The sequence below is a fragment of the Gopherus evgoodei genome, chromosome 23, assembly GCF_007399415.2.
Source record: "Gopherus evgoodei ecotype Sinaloan lineage chromosome 23, rGopEvg1_v1.p, whole genome shotgun sequence".
In the NCBI taxonomy this organism is placed as follows: Eukaryota; Metazoa; Chordata; order Testudines; family Testudinidae; genus Gopherus; species Gopherus evgoodei.
This window is the reverse complement of record NC_044344.1, coordinates 2,111,528-2,131,790: the sequence shown is the minus strand read 5'-3', so window position 1 is coordinate 2,131,790 and position 20,263 is coordinate 2,111,528. Positions and strand designations below refer to the sequence as shown.

General features: G+C 55.6%; 1 protein-coding gene across 2 annotated transcripts in view; it reads right to left on the bottom strand.

The window, feature by feature from the left end:
* The window catches only part of JUP (junction plakoglobin), a 52,335-nt gene extending 44,449 nt beyond the window's left edge, over positions 1-7,886 (bottom strand). Inside the window, exon 1 of one of the 2 annotated variants that reach the window (XM_030540880.1) lies at positions 7,826-7,886. The gene's annotated coding sequence lies outside the window, so the exon portion shown is untranslated. The remainder of the gene's footprint in view (positions 1-7,825) is intronic. The other variant, XM_030540881.1, reaches the window with a different exon arrangement.
* Positions 7,887-20,263: the final 12,377 nt, after the last annotated feature.

Here is a 20,263-nt window from a genome sequence, read left to right as displayed (position 1 = left end):
ACAGCTAGGAACTTGGCGAAGAGCTACTGGGCCCCATGAAACTACAGAAGGGCTGCCAGTGTTCTGAAACAGCCCCAATTCTCAGACATGAAGGTGGGAGTCAAGGTCTCTAATCAGATCCATAATGAGCGCACCTGGACTAACAGTGAAACGCAGCACAGCCTTGACTGGGAGTCCGAAGAAAAATTCCATTTCCAATCCTGCCACCTCTTGGGCACTGCACATCACTCTGTTTTGGGCTTGTCTTGGGGAAGAAAGTTGCACTAGATTAACGTAAGGGAGCGGGGGAGTTAAGTTATGTTACACCACCACTAACCCCTGTGTGGACACGCCTGGTTTAAGACTGACTTGTTTTGGTTTGGCTGACATCAATCAGGAATAGAGACTGAAGTGCAACAGAAACAAACTGATGCAAACAACTGTGTGGACACTTAAATCTGTGCAACTTTTTTTTTAAATGCAGAAAAGACATCGATTTCCCCATCTACCACAGGAGGATGCCTTCCTTTGCAGAGTGCTTTAAGAGCTCTGATAAGTGTGCTAGGGAAGACCCAAGTGTTTTCTGAAACCGATCCAGAGCTGAAGTGTCGTCAAAAGCCAAATCCTACACTGCACAAGAACAACACAGGCTTAGAGATAAACTACAGAAGCAACAGGACCAAACTGAAAGTTGGAAAAGCCTCACAATCATTAAAACCTTGCTGACCCCAGCTCCTGAACCTGATCATGGACTTGTGGGGGGGAGCCAGCTAACGCAATTAGGACTGTACTGAGCATTACCAAGGATAAATACTGCCTGGGATTAGAGGGGAAGCTGTTCAAGGTCTGCAACTCTAAGGAAGGAGACTCCGCTTCAGGGGCAGTAGACGCAACTGACCTTCCCAGCTGGAAGCTGAGCACTGGGGAAGCTGTAACATGAGACACAGCTATAACCTCTCAACTGTGTGGAGTGGCCATGGATTTGTGAGGTGTTCAACTTACTCCAAGTGTTCCCCCAAAAGATGCTTTTTTGCGCCCGGAAATGCAGCTCTGCACTAGCAGGGTTGGTCATGTCCAAGTCACGATTTAAGCAACACAGCGATGCTATAAATGGGTTTCCGCTCCTCCCAGTTCTGAAGGAAGTGGCCTTTTTCCTCAGGTGTGCAGGATTGCTTCTTCGAGACTGGCCTGGGGTTGCTTTAGTGGACTTACGGCACAAGTTACTTTGGAGAGGTGTTGTCACGTTTAATAGGTCTGTTTTAAAATCCTTTTTACCACTACCCAGCAGGGAGGGGACGACACACAGAAATGCAACTGCAACTCTTAAAACTCTCCCCACTTCACCACTGGCGTGGTCCAGGTCTGCAGTGACACTGGGAGCTTTCAATACCCCGTTCTCATGAGTAGGCAGAGGGTGTCTGTTCTTCCTGACACCCGTTATCCATGGCACCAACCCCCCCACTCAGGAAGTTGCTCCGTTAAGTTTTCAATAGCCACGCAGCCCTCCTTCTGGAGGACTGCTGGTGGAAAGCACAGAGAGGTTAAGCACTGGCCTCGTCAATCCTGACTGTTCACTAGGGTCTCTCTATGGAGCCCCTGGAAGCCATCGAGTCAGCAGACTTGGGCTAGCAGGGCTCTCACCAGCACACTGAAAACACCGGTGGAGAAAGAATTTTGAAGTTGCGGCTCAGGCTGGAGCCTGGGCTCTGAAGCTAGGGAAGGGGGTGGGCTTCAGAGCCTGAGCTGCAATTTCAAAGCACTGTCCACACAGCTATTCTTGGAGCGCTAGCACGAGGCCCACTAGCTCAAGTCCGTCCCGTCCCAGTCCCCACCTCCCCTGGGCTGGGAGGCTGGCTGCAAGGGCTGTGTAGACATAGAGTTTATTTTGATAGCCCTGTTTGAAAGAAAGACTGGGGGAGGATACGCCCATCACTCATGGGTCTGTGAGACAATAGAAGATAAAATTCTATTGTTCTAAAGTGGCTGCTGCGCAGTGGCTGTTTTCCAGAGACTCTCTGGCAAACCTTAGAGGGGGAGGTTACTACATGCCATAATTCAACTTGCTTTTTTAAACGAAGTTTCCCCCAAAATGGCCCAAGCAATTTGTTCGCAGCCACCTAAAAAACGTAAGACAATTGTGAATTGCAAAGCACAAAAAAAAGCCATTTTAAACAACAAGGTTTTGCATTCCTATAGCTTAATGGCCAAACCCACTGAAGCCAAATTTGCAGCACAATGGGTATTTCCATGACATTTTAAGGAACTCTTCCAAGCTGATAAATAGTTACAGATTTAGGATGTACAAAGACAGTTTAAATGAGTATTCTGTACTTTTATAGCCCACTTCAATAAACATTAACAAAGGACATGAAAATGGACCTTTAAACCTCTCCAAACTCATGATTGAAGAATGAACGGATCTACTGGAGTCTTCTGCCTCTGCTACAAACAGCTGGGACCCCCACAGCGTGCCACCTCCATTTAGGAACACAGCTGGAAACCAAAGGCTCCATCCAATCACTGAGGAGAAGATTGTTGTTTTTAAATCCCCCTGGAAATTCTCACATCGCTTCACAGACACGGGAACAGAGAACTAGAGATTCTCCAATCCCAAGGGCAAGTGAGAGTGCCCAGATGACTACCTGCTGAAATACTGGAGTGAAGAGTGCTAACACCAACACTCAGAGGGCAGATGTGGAGAAATAAAGGCTGGACAGCAGAACTGCTGGAGACAGACAGACAGACTTCTTTTTCTGGTTCATTACAGCAGAGTCAGACTATAACAAGGCCATTTTATGCCCTCAGAGTTACCATCTCCAATGGTAAAAGAACCAAACAGCATCATTGCTGGGTTCTGAACTTCACCTCCAAGCTGGGACATGGGGCTTTCACTAGCCGGTGGAAGGACCGTGCCTGCTATGGGTTCACTACTCTAGGAGAACAAGTAGCACAAATACCAGAGAAGCAGGGTGCCAGTTGCGCCAAGGCACAGTGGTGGGTTTGCTGGATCTACAACCGGCTCTTAACACTGCAATGCAGGAATTAGCTACAAGTAGCAGCACTATGGAGCCTTCATAGCTTAAGCAAAGGTTTTGTTTCAAGAAGAGCTTATGTCACGTACACATGGACAAAACCACTTCAGCTTTAGCATCAATGCCTCTCGAGAGGCAGTGCCCCTAGGAAGGGAAGGATTTCAGAGAAAGATGGTGCAGAGAAACACTGACCAGCTTCATTCAACTGCATGTGGAAGGGATCCAGTGTTGGCAGGGGACGGAAAAGTCAATGCTCGGCACAAAGCCCATCTAGGTGCAGAGATCCACCTGTTACAGCAGCTGGCAGGAGAGAACCTTTGTTTTGTAGTTAGAGAGGCAGGAGAAATGAGGGTCAGATTTGACTGGCTACAGGTCCAAGTATTTGAAAAGAAAAGGGTCACACATTGCCCAGAGAGCCTGCTACTGCTTGGGGCACACACCATAGGAACTCAAGGGCTCGCGGGCATCTGTAGCTACTACCGGATGTCGGGGGAACTCCAGTTTGCAAACAAGTGCTTGCTTGTGGGACTTTCAAGGGGATTCCAGTACAGAAGAACACATGTGAGTAGGATCGTGCCCCTAACATCTCCTTCCAGCTTCTCCTTATTCCCTCTGCTCTTCTCTAACCTCGCCTGCCCCAGTACCGGTGCGCCTGGAGACAAGACAGTGGTTTGATGAAGCTCTTACCGTGCTCCAGAAAAGCCGGCTGAGCATCAGTATCCCCATTTTGCAGATGGGGTAACAGACACAGGCGAACAAAAAACGAGGAGTCCCTGTGGCACCTTAGAGACTAAAATTTATTTGGGCATAAGCTTGCGTGGGCTAGAGCCCACTTCATCAGATGCATGGAGTGACTCACTCAAGGCCACACAGAGAGAGTCTATATTAGAAGAACAGAACAGAACCCAGGAGTCACTACCCTGCCAGGACATGTCTACTTTAATCAGGCGCAGGTGTAGCGTGGGCAAGACACATAACCTGCTACTTCACATTTCAAACTGACATTCCTTGCTTTCTAACTGGGACTGGCACAGCCAGAGTTGTTAATGCTTGACTTGAAAGTCGCCCTGAATGCACTAACACCTGACCCGCGAGCTCAGAGTGCTCACTGACGTCACCCCCAACATATTTTTAGAGACCCAGGGAGCTAACACACAAGGGGGCACTTTGTTTCCCTTCAGGCAGAGATCAGAATGACTCATTTCAGAAGGTTCCCAAGACACAGCCCCAGCAACTGAACACACTTAAGTGCCTCCCCTCCTCTTTCAAAACTCTCACAATGCTGTCATCCACCCCGGTGGAGGAATATGCTGTTCTGCCTGCTGGGAATACACCCCAGTGAACACCGCCCTCCCTGAGAATTCAGAACATGGACACTGAGATCCTGGAAATAAACAGCACATTGTCAGCATTGCCAGGCTTCATACTGAGCATATGTATTGGCCTGGAAGAAAAGGGCATCTTAAATACTCTGCAGAACACTGGGACACTGGCCGATTTCAGAGCATTTGGTATTATTGTGAAAAGATGTTTTTATTTCTTTTGCTCTTCCTAAACTTTTAATTTCTACCCAAGAAAACCACAAGCACAAGAAGTTTCATCTTTCACATGCATCTTGTATTTTCTGCAGTTCGGTTCTAAGCAGGCTTTGCTATAATGTTCTCTGAGAATAGAGGGTTTAAATCAACAGTACAGCATCACACCTACTTCAAGATTCCCACCAGCCACTTTTTCCATGCCTGATACTCGCTCAGTTTTCCGCACTGGGGCGGACATCAGCCCAGGATGGATAGTGCAGAGACAATGCTTTGTGTTCAGTTACTTCACGCCAATAGAACAGTCTGAGGCCAGGTGTGGTGTGAAAAATCCACTCCCCTGAGAAATGCAGGTAAACCAGCCTAATAGCCCATCACCCCCAGTGGTGGATTAACTACATGGATGGGAGAACCCCTCCTGTGAGTCCTCACACTGAGGAACTATATAGCAGCACAACTGTAGCATTTCAAGAGCAGACAAGGCCTCAGACTTTTACAAAGCACAATCAGGTCTATATTCTGTTGTTATGGACAGCACCAAGCACGCTGTGGGGACTCCCCTTCATGCAGCTCTCACTGTATTTACATATAGTTAAATATGCACCCTCCCTGCTGAAAGCAAAGTACATCAGGGCGTTTACACATACATGTTCACAGTGATTTTATAGCAGCAATTTTCTACTGAGACTCTCTTTTCAGGTTCCTTATACAAGAGCTTTTTTCCCCCAGGCAACTCCCAGCAACACTTTGGTACTGTCCTTTCATCTTAGCTAAATGATTAGCTTAATTAATTAGGTTTGCAGCAAATGCAATTAGAACACCCTCTCCCCTACCAGTGCCAGGGTTCCCCCAAAGCATGGCAGACTGAACATGCTTCTAATTTTACCCCATGGATTCCTTCCTTTTGCAGACTGGTATCCTCCATTTTTACCTTCAACTCAGATCTGAGGAGTGGGTGTATTCCTTCACTCTTTATCCTCACACTCAAAGTTCTGCGTACTTCCATACTCAACTACTAACTCCAAGGACAGTTCCCCGCGATAAGATGAGAACACACAAGATTTTGGGCTCTAAAGTTACTTTACCTCAACATGCTGCAGAGTGTAACGAACAGGCTCAAGCTCTTATAAATAGGGCCCTACCAAATTCACAGCTGTGAAAAATGTGTCACAGACCATGAAATCTGGTCTCCCCTGTGAAACCTGGCCGGGGGGGGGGGGGGGGGGAGAGGAAGACAGTTACTGTATTTCTTTACTTCTGCCTTCAGAACTGGGCTTCCAGCCAGAAGCTGTCATTGTCTGGCCACCCAGCTCTGAAGGCAGCACAGAAGTAAGGGTGACAATATTGCAACCTCCCTCCCTTAATAGCCTTGTGACCTCCTTTTGGGTTGGGACCCTCAGTTTGAGAAATGCTGCCTTGAGGGCTTTACATGTTTATACTTTTTTAAAACAGCCATGCTTTGTGACAACACCATGAAATGTAAGACTGAAATATCTGAAACCATGGATTTTAAAACTGACTGTGAAATTTACCAAAATGGACAGTGAATTTAGTAAGAACCTATTAATAAGGGCCCAAACTCAGCTTTGAAGGGTGTGACAAAGGCTGTGCAATCACCATGCGCTCTGAAAACCAACACGGGACACCAAGGGTGTGTGCACACCAAGGAGATTAGACCAGCATAGCTATGGCAGCATAGCCCTGCAGTGTAGACACAGCCTCCTTGAAGGAGCATTGCTGTCAGTGGAGGACCACCTCCTCCCAGAACTATTTCCATCCACATAGCTGTACAGTATCTACACTGGGGTGTGGTTTTTTCAGGTCCCAACCTGCCTAGATATGGCAATAGATTTTTCAAGCATAGGCCAAATCTACGTTGCCAACTGCATGGCAAACAATTTTAACCTGCAATCTAGGTGTCAACTTGCTTGCAAATCAAGTCTCTACCACTACAAACCATGTGACTGCAGGGACTTCAACCAGGCAATTTAATTAAAAAGAGTCAACACTGTTCACTTGTACAGGATCTTCCTTTCAAAGGTCTCAAAGTGTTGGGAGCTGAATGCCCAAATCCTGCCTGCACTAATTACTGTGTTTGCAAGAAACAACACATCAGTCACAGAATCACTGCATGCTAACCAAGAAAGCATGTTGTGATCATTTTATAACCAATACATAAACAGGATTACAGCAACCTCAGAAAGTGAATGTGTCAAACACTTATAAGCAGCCACACTGCAACTTCACCCTGAAAGCTGGTTGCATGTTGATCCACAGCACTGTCAGTTATACAGAGGGATGATTTTAAGTGCATGTTGGCCACGCCTCGGAAAGAAATTGCCATCTGATGTTAGCAGATGGAGCGCTGAATGAACACTATCAGCGCCTCCCTCCCGTAACAATTGGGGGAGCAGTGACCGTACTCTCAGCCAAAGGCCAGGCAAGGAGACAATTTGCGAACTTGCTCCCAGGGAATCAACAGCCCCAGCAAGACCCAAGCACGAGAGCAGGAAACCCCATTATGAGCTCTACAAAACAGTCTAATTTCAAGGAGCGGTTGAAGTGGCTTTGCAGAACATCTTGCTCAGGGGTTTTGTAACTTGCCACTCGAGGGGAAAGCAAGCGGCATTGCTGCTACCAAGATCTCCTGAATTCTAAGACAGCCAATTACGCCTGAACACCCAAGACAGCTCCAGTTTACCACTTGTCTTCGCCTTTCCGCTTTGACGCCCAGGGCAGCTGTCCGGAGCCGCGGCACAGGGCTGGGCAGGTGAACGGCTCCTCGCCCCCAGATCCCACCAGGCTCCAATTTCTCCGTGAAAACCAGCTCCCCGCTGCGGGTCAGCCCTATGCCCCGGCAGGGAAGCCAGGCCCCCCCAACGAGCCGGGGAGAGTTTCCGAGCCGGGGAGAGTTTCCGAGCCCCCCACACGTTGGCTGCCCTCGGCAATCACCTGCCCCGCTCCGCGGTGACCGCGGGGTTTGTTCACCAGGCGCTGGAGCCGCATCTGCGGCCGGGGGATCCCCGGGGGGGGTCAGCGCCCCCGAGGCTGCCCGAGCACGGGCCGGGCAGGTGCAGCACCGCCCCCTGCACCAACCTAGCTAGTGTCAGACCCCGCCGGGAGCCCCGGGCGCGGCCCCTCCGAGCAGCTGGGCGCCGGGGCGGGGCTCGGAGCAGGGGCCGCTGCGCCCCCCGGGGCACGGAACCGAACCGAACCGAACCGAACCGGACCGGACCCGGGAGAGGCTCCCCCTCAGCCCCCCCCCCGCGCGAGCCTCACCTGCGCCGCGCTCCCTGCTCCGCCCGCTGCTGCCCGGCACTGGCGCCCGCCCCGCCCGCACCCAGCGAACAAAAGGCGGGCGGAGCAGAGCCCGCAGCCCAGCCCCGCCCCTCCCCTACGGTCCCCATGGACACAGGCCCCGCCCGCTCAGCGCCGCCCATTCATTGGCCCGGTCGCCCTTCCCTCACCCCGGCAGGGGCGGAGTCTCCGCCGCCACCTGGTCAGCTTGACCGCCTCCCCATTGGCCGTCGCGCCAGCAGAGGGCGGCCGGGCACAAGGGCCGGACGCGGATTGGCTGCTGGCTGGGGAGTTGGGAGGCGATTGGACGTCAGGGATGGCAGTCAGGGTGGGGGGGAGGCTGGGGAGGGTGGGTCCCTAAGGCAAGTGGGGAGGCGCCCACCTGGATGAGGTCATGCAGGTGAGGGAGGAGCCTGCGAAGAGGGGGAGGGGCGGGAGCAGGGGAAAGTCTGGGGGGCGGGGAGGTCAGGGCTAGAAGCTGGGGCCTGTTCAGTCCCCTAGGAACATCCCTGTGCACCTCCAGCCAGCTCCCCCGGAGCCCCCCCTCCCCGTGCACCTCCAGCCAGCTCCCCCGGAGCCCCCCATTCCCCAGCAGGACCCCCCACTCCCCATGCACCTCCAGCCAGCTCCCCCGGAGCCCCCTACTCCCCGTGCACCTCCAGCCAGCTCCCCCGGAGCCCCCCATTCCCCAGCAGGACCCCCCCCACTCCCCATGAACCTCCAGCCAGCTCCCCCGGAGCCCCCCATTCCCCAGCAGGACCCCCCCACTCCCCATGCACCTCCAGCCAGCTCCCCCAGAGCCCCCCCTCCCCGTGCACCTCCAGCCAGCTCCCCCGGAGCCCCCCATTCCCCAGCAGGACCCCCCACACCCCATGCACCTCCAGCCAGCTCCCCTAGAGCCCCCCATTCCCCAGCAGGACCCCCCACTCCCCATGCACCTCCAGCCAGCTCCCCCAGAGCCCCCCACTCCCCGTGCACCTCCAGCCAGCTCCCCCGGAGCCCCCCATTCCCCAGCAGGACCCCCCCACTCCCCATGCACCTCCAGCCAGCTCCCCCAGAGCCGCCCATTCCCCAGCAGGACCCCCCCACTCCCCCATGCACTTCCAGGCAGCTCCCCCAGGGCCACCCATTCCCCAGCAGGACCCCCTGCACTCCCCGTGCACCTCCAGCCAGCTCCCCCAGAGCCACCCATTCCCCAGCAGGACCCCCCCCCAGACACCTACAGCAGCCCCACGCCAGCCCCCATGACCCCCCACCTCTCCCCAGACACCTACAGCAGCCCCACTCCAGCCCCCATAACCCCCCAGACACCTACAGCAGCTCCACTCCAGCCCCCATAACCCCCCCTCCCCAGACACCTACAGCAGCCCCACTCCAGCCCCCATAACCCCCCTCTCCCCAGATACCTACAGCAGCCCCACCCCAGCCCCCATAACACCCCACAGTCCAGTTAATAACCATGGGTTAATAACCATGGGTCACCTACCTGTGAGTGAGGGTGACGCAGGCTGTGCCTAAGTTAGGACTTGGAGATGGAGCTCACAGTGGCCAGCACCCACGGCTCCCTCCTGGGTGGCTGCATGTGGTTTAGCTGTTTGAGCGCAACAGGCCATGCCACGTTCAATAACCTCATGCTCAAACTCCTGCCTTGGCTACTTCATTCCCAGTTCAAAACTGCCTTTTTTATTCTGCAACCCATAGGTGCACTAGCTCCAGCTAAGCGTGACGACTTTCTTGGCTCCCTTCTCTTCATGTAACATTGGTTTCCCTTCTGGCCCCAAGTTCCCAAAACAATCTCCCAAGCCATATGCAAGAGCCTTCTCTTCTGCCTCTCCTCCTGCCTGCACCAGGTTCCTTGTGTCACTCTATTTCTCTCCTGACATCCTGTGAAAACATTTGTTTCTCCCTTGCATTCCCTGCAGCACAGCACAAACCCAGACAGGAACAACTGTGCAACCAATTTGACAGAGGAGAAATTGAAACGGAGTCACTTTTCTACTCCAGAGTCCCGGGGTCGACAAAAACAATATTTCCTCCAATGATCAGAAAGGATAAAAGACTTCCCATTAAAAAGCAGTGAGGAGAACCTGTGCTTGGCCTGCAGGGAAAGGAGAGAGTTGATAGGAAGAGCATCTCACAGTTTAACACCTGGCCACCATCATGGACAGAAGATAACCCCCAGCAGCTTCCAGATACTTGCTACAGCAACCAGGGACCCAGACCTGAGGCTTCTACCTCAATCACGCCTCGATAACCCTTTGTCTGGCTTGAAACACCGATAAAGTATCTTGAATTTGAAATATCTTGGGACTTGGATTCTTGACCTCTTTGAAGTGTTTGCAGAGATACTCTGTGTCTGAAAGCCTCTATAGCTAACCAGTGGTGACACGTGTCACATTAAGAACTTCCAGAAAGGGAAGAAGGTGGGATGATGATACATTTCTTATTGTTACAAGAAAATAGCAGATACCTCTGGCTGGGGGTTAAGAGTGAGACCTGAGTTCTGCTCCTTGCTATGCCCCAGACACCTTCAGGAGTCACTTGAGTCAAAAGTGGCCTCTGAGTTTGGGGTTCTCTGCTTGGGGCTAATTTTCAGAGGGGCACTGCTCCAATTAACATCATTAGAATTGTGATCACTCAGCACCTTTGAAAATGAGGCAAAATTGTCACAAGTTGGACACCTGAGATCACTAGCCACTTCTGAAATGTTCCCCTGGTCACTGTTTCTTCTTCAGGTGAGAGCACTCACCTGGCCCCCGGGGGAAAGGGCAGGCTTTATTCCTTTACTGCTGGAGTGTGCTTTGAGATCCTTGGCTGGAAGGCATTATTAGAAACACAAAGTATTATGTTTATTATCATTTCTTAAGTATTATTATTATTGGAATTACTGCATGTTTGTAAAGAGCTTTGAGGGCTTCAGATGAAAGATGCCAGAATAGAGCAAAATGTTATTACCGAGTTACTCATTGTTTGCAAACACTGGAAACAAATATAGACACATTATAACTAACTAGCCCTATCTATGGCTAAAGGGACCATCACACCACTCTGAAGAAAGCATGGACATGCCGGGCAGCCCTGGCTGAAGGAGTGTATCCCCCAGGAGCTGCACACAGATGGTTGCAAGACAATGCATTTGAGTCCTGATATAACCAAGAGCTGGTTCCTGGAAGCCAGGAGTATCACAGCCAAGTTGCAGGTCGTCTGATAGGAGGGAGCTTAACAGCTCAGCGACCCAGAGGGCAAAGGAAACACCTCTGCTCCCATCTCCTTCCATCTCCATTCAATTACGCATTTTCCTTTGATTGTTACACCCTCTGGTTGAGTCTCCTGTTTCCCCCTCCTCACACACACACACAACCTGCTGTGGATCAAGCCCAGATTTCAGCGTCAGTGGGGATCCTCCAGCTTCACACTGCAGTCACGGAAATCACCCTTCTCTGTATCACCCTGAGTGCCCATTTCTGATCTCTCATTACACCTTGCCAGGATGCAGCCCACTGATCTGCCTGATGCAATCACCCCACCCTGTGCCCCCCTCCTCTCTCCTCATCCATCCACTCTCACCTGGGGGGGGTCTGGATTAACCTTGTCCGCCTGCAGGAGTTGCTGTTAACCCCACTCACCCTGCTGCTGATCAAATCCACCTCCTGGCTCCATGCACAGGCAGCCTGGTGTGATTGCTGCTCCAGAGAAGCTAGAAGCCAAGTTTAACTGGGACAAATGGGGCTTGGCCGCTCTGCACTCAGGGTTTCCACTGGGCCATCTGTGCACAAGACCAGGTTCTTCTGGGGAAAAACAGGAGCAGAAAAGATCTGGATCAATCAAATTAAGCAGAGTACTCAAACAAAACCCAAGAGGCCTTTTCTGCACAACAGAAAGGTGTCCGGGAGGGGGAATAAGTAAAGGGGGCCCACATCCTTTCATCACCCATAACAAATTCACCAGCCAGGGGCCTGATTGCAGGATTAGCCCAGCTGCAGCCAGAAGGAATGGACTTGAAAGGCCAGCTTGGGGGTTTACCTGCCCCTGCTTTGGAAAGAAGGCAGGAGAGCTGGGAACTAACCAGTGAACCGCACATCCAGGTCCTGCCTTCCAGCACAGCTGCCTCCCCTCTCCCTCCCTCGTGAGACGGGTCAGTTATTGGGACGGCTTTTCCTCTCCGTGTTACTTACACCGTCACCCTCTCATTGCGGCCTGTCAGCGCAGTCGCTTCTCACCCAGCCGCCCACCCCTCCTTGCTGCCCTGGCACCACATAACCGGACTGGCAAACGTAACAGGTGCTGGCCAGCTCCTGGGGTGGGTTTCCCGGTCTGTAACTCCTGCCCAGGGATTAGGGCACAGACTGGCCTCCTGCGTTCAACACGACTCGAATAACACAATTATCTGCCACTGCCAGTCCCTCGGCAGCTCCTTTCCAGCCACCAGGAGAAGGGTTATTATTAAAACTCCATTTCCTGACAGTGCTTGCAGGCTTGGTTCGTACCCCCATTAAAAATATCAATGCGCTTTCTGAAAGCCATTCGTGTGACAAGCCCAGCTGCACTTCCCTTCGGTTCCCTCAGCACAGCTCAATTGACGCCGCTAATGCACAGCGGCTACGGTTTGCAGCTGTCCTACATCTAAGGGCTGTCGAAATAATGATCAGCTCAGAGAGCCCTTCTCCCCGCATGTCAAGGCAAGGAGACAGGACGCCTGGCCAAGGCCGTTCCTGAGCGCCCTGGACCATCCACCATCCCAAGGACAATCCCCTCAGCAGCATAGACAGCATCTGTGGGGATCCAGGGCCAGGGGAAGCAGGAATCGACTTTATTTGCGTTGTCCCGTACAGCAGCACTAAGCAGGTGAAGGGCAGAACAGGCACAGCCGACATTTGCGTTGCACACGGCGACTGGGAGCTCTGCGCCACAGGAACAGTGTCTTGCTTTCATGTTTGTACAGTACCTGGCGCAGCAGGGTCGGGTCCATCGCGGGGGCTGCTGGGTGCTGGACCAATACAAACAGCAACAGGGTGTCTGGCCACAGCACCTCCGCGGCCCCTCACGGGATTAATACAGACAAGGGGCCAAACGCAGCCCTGCTGTAAAAGGGGGGCTGCAAAGTGTCAAGGCTGCCAAGATGTGTCTGTCCCTGAGAGCAAAGTCACCCCTGTCCTTCCCCTCTGTCTGCTAATGACCCTGGGGCTCTGCAGAGTCCCACCAGGAGCCCCCCCAGGACAAGGGCTGGGTCACTTTCGGCTTGTGGGAGGCTCCTGGCACGACTCTGATATGGGGGATTTTTTTGAGCAAATCCAAAAAGTGGAATTACAGCTGATTCTCCCTGGGCACCTCACATGCCCGTCCCTGCACTCCAGCCCTGTGCAGTGGGCAGTGCCTGCGCTGGCTCTGCAGTCCCTCTTCTCCCAGCACAACCCCCACTCCTGCCACGGGGAACAGAGCTGAGCAGCATGAGAACCAGGCCAGGAGCGCGGGGCCCTCACCTGCTGAGTGCAGCCTGTGGCAGGGAGAGACATGCAGGCGCCCCGCCCCGGCCCTGCTTTAAAAGCTACAGGGATGGGCTGGGGAGGTGCCATGGCCACCTTAGCTCACAGAGAAGAGGCCTCCACTGACCAGGGGCAGCTGGAGCCATTTCCTTGGGAGGCCAGAAACCCACAATAATGCCGAGTATCTGAACAGGAGTGAGCACCAGGCCCCTGGGGATCAGGCCCAGTTCTGGCCCCGCTGCTGCTTTTGGAGATTCCACGACGAGTCATTTGAAACCAAAATCTGTTCCTGTGCTAAACTGCGCTTTCCTCCCTCGTGTGTGAGCTGGGCACGGTGAGGAAGGGCTGCTCACGTGAGTTGGCTGGTGCTCTCCAGCTTGTTACCGTGAGCTCTGGGCTGCACGCTCTGGTTTGTTATTCTAGGGTTGCCCAGGAGCTCTGGGATTATTAGTGGCAGGTCCCTGCAAAGTGCAGAGCAGAGCAGTCACCCCAGCCAGGCTAGGCTGAAAGCTTCCTGCCTTGTAAATGTCCCTGGCCGTGAGGTGTGGTCACCTCCACACCCTGGTAGCACCAGCTGAGATTCACCTGAGCTGGTGCCCAGGTTGCAGTGAGCTGGAAAAGCACCCAACCAGGCTGGAGGAGTGGGGGGTGTGCCCAGGGGAGCTGCAGACACTGGGATCGTGGCCCAGTGGCAACCCTACAATAACAAATGATGGGAGGGGCACTGGCTGGACTAGGGTCAGGAGGGCTGGGCTCAATTCCTGGTTCAGCCAGACTCACTGGATGAGTCATTTCATCTACGACAGGCCTCAGTTCCCCATCTGTAAAATGGGGGTGACACTTCCCTGCCTCCTGGGGTGCTGGGAGCGTGATGAAGCCAGGTAAGTGCCTAGACAGAGAAGGGGGCAGGGCCATCCACCTCTGCCCACAGCTACCCACCACTCCCCAACGCAGGAGCAGAGGAACCGCCAGGAACGCTGCCTGCCCCTGCCCAGTGTGCAGCGCAGCGAGAAATCCCTGGATTTCACATGAACCCGGCTGGTCCAGGAATAAGCCGCCCTGGGTTGCAGCACCAGGAGGGAGCTGAGAACTGTCAGGCACCCCAGGTCCTTTGCGCTTTGCTTTTCTCTCCACAGACCAGGCCGGCCGATTTCATTTCCTGTTTCTTGCTGGTTACACTCCTGGCTTCCCAGGAACAGCAGCAGCCTGGCACCGACCGCAGCCACGCCGAGGGTGGAGCATACGCCCACCTCCCTGACACTCAACAGCTGGAGTGCTGCAAGTGCCAGCGCCCCACTGCAAGCTTTCACTGCATGGCAACTGGACAGCCTGAGCCAGCTGCTGGATCCGGGCCTCAACACCCTCCCACTTATGCTGCTGTAAATCAGGAGTAACCCCACTGCTGGCAATGCCATGGCACTGGGGTAAAGCTGGGGTAAGGGCAATCCGAATCTGGCCCAAGGGGCAGCATAATGGTTGGCTTTGGAGCATCGCCCCTGACCTGCACCGTGGTGAGAGGAGAACCAGATGGCCTGTGGTTTTCAGGCCTCTTGCCACACCCAGGCACACACAGTGGCTGCTGGCTGGGTGTGGATTAAGCTGATCCCTGGAGCCCGAGTCTGGCCACCTCCTTGCAGAAGGGCGGCTCCACAGGGCACGTGGCCTCGCTCTCTGGCCCTGCCCCTGTGCAAATCGAACCCCCCAAAAGCCCCACCACAGGCCCCACAAGGAGACAGGGAAGCAGGGCATCAGCTCCAGGAGCGTCGCACATCGTCCCCAACGCCTGCCTTTGCTGGAGCACAGAGTCAGTCGTAAATATTTCAGCAGTGCATTAGGTGCAGTCGATTTCAGGGAAGTGTGCAGCCAATTCATCTATAATTCACCGGCTCAGCCCTGCAGCCAGAGCCGGGCTTGGTCCCTTGAAGCGTTACTGTTTATTAATAACGTGTACTGGAAAGGCAAAGAGAGGAGGAGGCTGCACTAACCTAGTAGGTCTCACCCCTGCACTGGGCTTCTCCCCGGCGCTTCCGAGCCTGACGGGCAGGGCTGGATTTACAGACACGACAGTCGCCTGCTTCCTCCGGCCCCCAGCCTCCCGGGAGACACCCTAACACATCCCCTCCCCCATATCGGGAGGGACCTTAGCGGTCAGCAGAGCCCAGGGCTGGTGGCATCCTAGCCAGGCCAGACAGGCACAAGGGAGACTGGTTTCTGCAGGGGGTAGAGCAGGGGAGCTAGAACTCCTGGGCTCTGGTCCTCACTGCAACGGTCCAGCGCGGCCGGAGCTCGGGACAGGCACTCGCCTCCCCAATTCGGGGGTGCCAGGATGTCGGGGGGAGGGAAGGGGTTTCTGACTAAAATGAAAAATTATTTAGCAAGGGAAAGTATTAATTACAGCTCTGCCAGGGCCCCTCAATCTCGCCCCGCAGCCCCTGCTAGCCCAGTTCTGGGCTCCCCCCACCCCAGCTCTGCCAGAGCCCCTCAATCCCACCCCGCAGCACCTGCTAGCCCAGCCCTGGGCTTCCCCCCCCCCCCCAGCTCTGCCAGTGCCCCTCACTCCCGACCCGCAGCCCCTGCTAGCCCAGCTCTGGGCTCCCCACAGCTCTGCCAATGGCCCTCAGCCTTGTAGCCAGCTGCCCGCAGCTATTGGAGGCAGGAAGGCACTTTGCATGCAGCTCGGAGGCTGGATATACCACAGCTCTGAGTTTGCACAGAACCAGCTGGCCCTGAGCCTGAGGGCACCTTGCGTGTGGTGCTATGGGATGAACAGAGCTTGCAGAATCACTTGTGCTGTGTGTGGAGGGGCTGGGATGGGGGACACAGGGATGGAGGAGGGAGGACCTGTCACACCAGAAGCTGCAGGGGCTAAAGCCTTCCCGGTTCCAAGTTTTCTCCCTCAAACTGCCCATAAATCGACTAAGCACCAATTCAAGCTCCAATCGCAGTCCTGTTGTAGCCCAAGCTGATTGAACGTAACATCTGCCTCCTGCATTATTGACACTGTTTGCATTGATTGGCTTCCAGGCTGGCATGGCAGGGCTGGCAGCCATGGCAGAAAAGCTGGGGCTGGGACACAGGGTCCCCGCTCCTGGACCATGTGGGCAGTGGAGGGGAAGACAACCCCTCCTGCCCCATGACGGCCTGGCACCATCCCAGGAGTCCGAGCATCAGCCCGTGACACCGAGGCAGGTCACCCGGGTATGTATCTCTAGCCCAGATCAAAGGGCAGAGGGGGGGAGCTGGTACCGCTGCTGTCCAGGCTGGACCCGCTCTGGGCCCCAGAGCCACGTTCCCACCACGCACACGACACCTGCTGGGCTCTGCATGGCAAAATGCTGCTTCACACACACTTCAGCCAGCAGTGCTGCCCCCTCCCTGCATCCTGCCCCTTGATCCCTCCACAACCGCCACCTCACCCACTCGTATCCAGCTAGCGCTTGCCCGACTCAGTCAGCCCGCAATCCTCTCTCCCGTCTGCCTCTTTCAGACATTCCAGGCTCCAGCCCAGGAAGAGACTTTCCGTCCCTTTCCCTGCGTAGGCTGTGGCACGGAGCCAGGGTCCCCAAGGTTCCAGATGGCTTCAAGACACAAGGAGCTCTGTGTGCAGGGCTGGAGAGTGCACCAGGCTGCGCTGGGACCGCAGGGCAGCACCACAGACCCCTTTGGAATTCGAGAGGAACCGCAAGTCAGACACCCTGCCCCAGGCCTGGCGGCAGCAGAAGGAGCTCCAAGGGCTCTGTCTGTCCAGGCACGGGGTGCAGGAGCGTCACAGACCCGGCGTGGGGCCTGCAGCGGCAGGCTGTGCATGGGAAGCATCAGGAGAGGTTTGGCCTCATGACTCATGGGGCTTGTAGGAACCTGAGCTCTGGTGGTGGCTGTCCCAGAGCCAGGGGCAGGAGATACAGGCCCTGCTTATCTCAGCCCGACCCTTCGTCTGCGGGAGGGCACCTCACCTTTTACCTCATGCCCCTGAAACACACCAGCACAGGCAGCTGGACCGGAACTCCTGGGTCCCATTCCATCTGTGCCTGGCATGACCAAATCCCATCCTGCCTTGTGCCTCAGTTTCCCCCTCTGCAGGGGGCTCCAGAGATTACTGCATTAGTGTCCCTGCAGCACCCTGGGATCCCAGTATAAAAGGGGCTGGGCGAAGGGGGTTATTAGCACCCCTCATTGCAAAGAGATGTCAGACCTTGGCTACAGCATGGCCAAGGGCCCTGGGAGCGGGTGCATGAGGAGGGATGAGGCAAGTCCCGTTTCTCTGAGGCCCTGCAGAGAGAAGGGCTGGAGTGGAGTGGAGGGGTAGCTCTCCTGGGTAAATCAAAGCCAGAGGATGGCACGAGAGCAGGGACCAACATCCAGCAACTGTGGGCAGAGCAGCAGGACCCTGGGCAGACAAATAACAATCCCACCTGGCTCAGAGAACAGATTTATCCTTCCCTGCAGCAGCTTCTGTGCTGGGATGGATGAGGCACCAGGACAGAACCCTACATGGCCAGCACCTGTTTAGGGCTGGAACCCTTCACCCAGTCCCCTGAAGGCCAGAGACAGGCCCCCAGCTCAGCTAGGACCACTCACCCCCCATGGGAAAGCGAGGTGCTGAGCCTGGATAGAATTCACTGCCTGTGTGTATGAGACTCAGGAAGCCAGACAAATGGGGGACAGGGGAGGCTGACGCAGCCCAGCCAGGGGCAGGTCCCAGAGGGATCAGATGAGCCCAGCTCCTGTTAGCCTCCCCACAGACCCACCTGGTGAAGCCGCTGCAAAGTCCCTGCTCAGCTCTTCATGCAGGCGTCTGGGTCTGGCCGCCTGCAATTCAGGGCAGAGGCCGGAGCTCCGAGCTGCTCTTTCCACTGGTCAGATTCACACCAGATCCCAGGGGAAGCGGCTCCAGCCCCACAGCTCTGGACCGGGGGTCAGGCTGCAGAGGCACTGACCAGACAAGCAGGACTGCAGCACCCACCGAGCCCTGGGGGTGGTGAAGGGGAAGGGGGCAGGGCCCTTTGAAAACCCAGATGTAGATCATTGCACAGGTGCTAGGAGCTGCTCTGAGCAGGTCTCAGCCTCCCCTCTCCCTGGTCAAGCTGATGGGAGCCAGGCTGGGCTGCAGGGGCACTTTTAGCCCAGGCCCCATGGCAGCCCAAGAACCAAACAGCTCAGCCCGGAGCACCAGGACAAAGGGACATAGAGGCTTCAGGACCAGACCCTCGCGCTGCCAGGCCCCAGCTCTCCCTTTCCCGAGGAGAGGGCGCAGCTCCTGCGGGCGGGTGGCTCCAGGAACAGCCTGCCCCAGCCGCACGGGGGCTCCGTGGACTGTTCCTTGAGAGGAAAATGCAGCAGGTGGCAGGAGCTGGTGTGGGGCAGCAATTCCCCCCTGCTTCCCCACCAGGCTGGCACGATGGGGGGGCTGCAGGTTGGACCTGAGGGGCCACAGCAGAGCTGTGGGTGGGGAGCCCAGGGTGGGGTAGTAGGGGGCTGCACATCAGGGCTGAGGGGTGCTGGCAGAGCCGTGGGGCGGAATTGAGGGGTGTCAGCAGGAGCCGGGGGGGGGAATAGTCCTCAGCCCTCAGCCCTCAGGCCGGGGAGAAGAATCACACTCAGCCCTTCCCATCGTCCTGGTATTTGAGCCACACAGCGACTCCTGGAGCATCCCCCAGACACACAGAGGGGAGGTTGCCAGCTCCTGCTGGCCCAGGGCTGGGTGTGGGAGCCCCCCCCCCAGCTGAGCCACCTGCATTTCCAGAGCGAGGGGAGCAGGGTCCAGGTGCTGCGTCTGTGGCTCAGTGAGAGGCTGGGATCATGGGCAGAGGCCGGGCGGTGACACTGCCCTGCCCTCTGCCCCACTGACGAGCTGCCAGACCCGGTCTGGAAAGGGACCGAGGTTTCTAGGCAAGGCCACGCCTGGATGAGGCCATGAGAGCCTGGGCCAGATGCCAGCGCTGATGGGACGGCTCCAGCTGGGTGGGCACCAAGGCCTCTCCATAGCGAAACGAGAGTCTCTGGAGCTTGGGCTGCAGAGCCAGGCTCTCGGCTGGGGGCTCAACCAGCCCTCCGAGGGAGGCCTGTAACACGGACGCTGTCGCATGTTTGTTCTGCTCTTCCCCATCCCGCGCCCTTGGGGCTCCCGGACACCCCAGTCAGACCACAGCAGGGACGTCTGCACAGCTGTTTGTAGCACCATAGCACAAGTCTGAGTCCGTCGAGCCAGGGGGTTTCTGCAGTGTGGACGTACCCCCCGAGTCCCCAGCCCCCCGCCCACCCCAGAGATCTCCAAGGGGCTGGAGCGCAGCTAGGAAATACCCACTGCTGGAAACTGGCTCATTCCAGGAGCGGATCCGTTGCAGCTGGGGGAGAGCCAGAGATTTCTCTCATCTGTGCTGCGTGCACAGGGCCTGAGCTCCGCCGAGCGAGCTGCGGGTGAGGTTAAACCAGAGCAACCGGCCAAGCAAAGCCAGGCCTTGGTGTGGGCTGGCTTTAAAGAGCCCAGGCTAAAGGAAGAGCCTGAGAGCCAGGGCCCCACCTATCCTGAGCTAGCCGAGTTCCTCACAATTCCCCTGCCCACCCCCTGCGAGGCAGGCGGTGCTGCTGGCCCCCTGGGAGGCTACGTGACATACCCAGGGGCACACAGCATCTGTACAGAGCAGGGACTGGAGCCAGGTCTCCTGAGTCCCCAAACCACTGGGCCACCCACCCACCACCCTCTGCCTGGTGTCACTTCACTTCTCCAGGCCTGTCCTTCCCCACGCTCCCTAAAGCACCCGTGCATGGCTGCCCAGCGCCCCGGGACCCTCAGGCACAAGGGGCTGGAGATACACCCAGGGCTACGGTTTCCTCCGTTTAAACTCAGTAGCCCAAAGTTATTTCCTACCAGGCAGCAGCAGCCCTGCACTCTGCAAAGTTCATGTTAGGGCTAGCAAGGGGCTCGCCTGCCACAGAG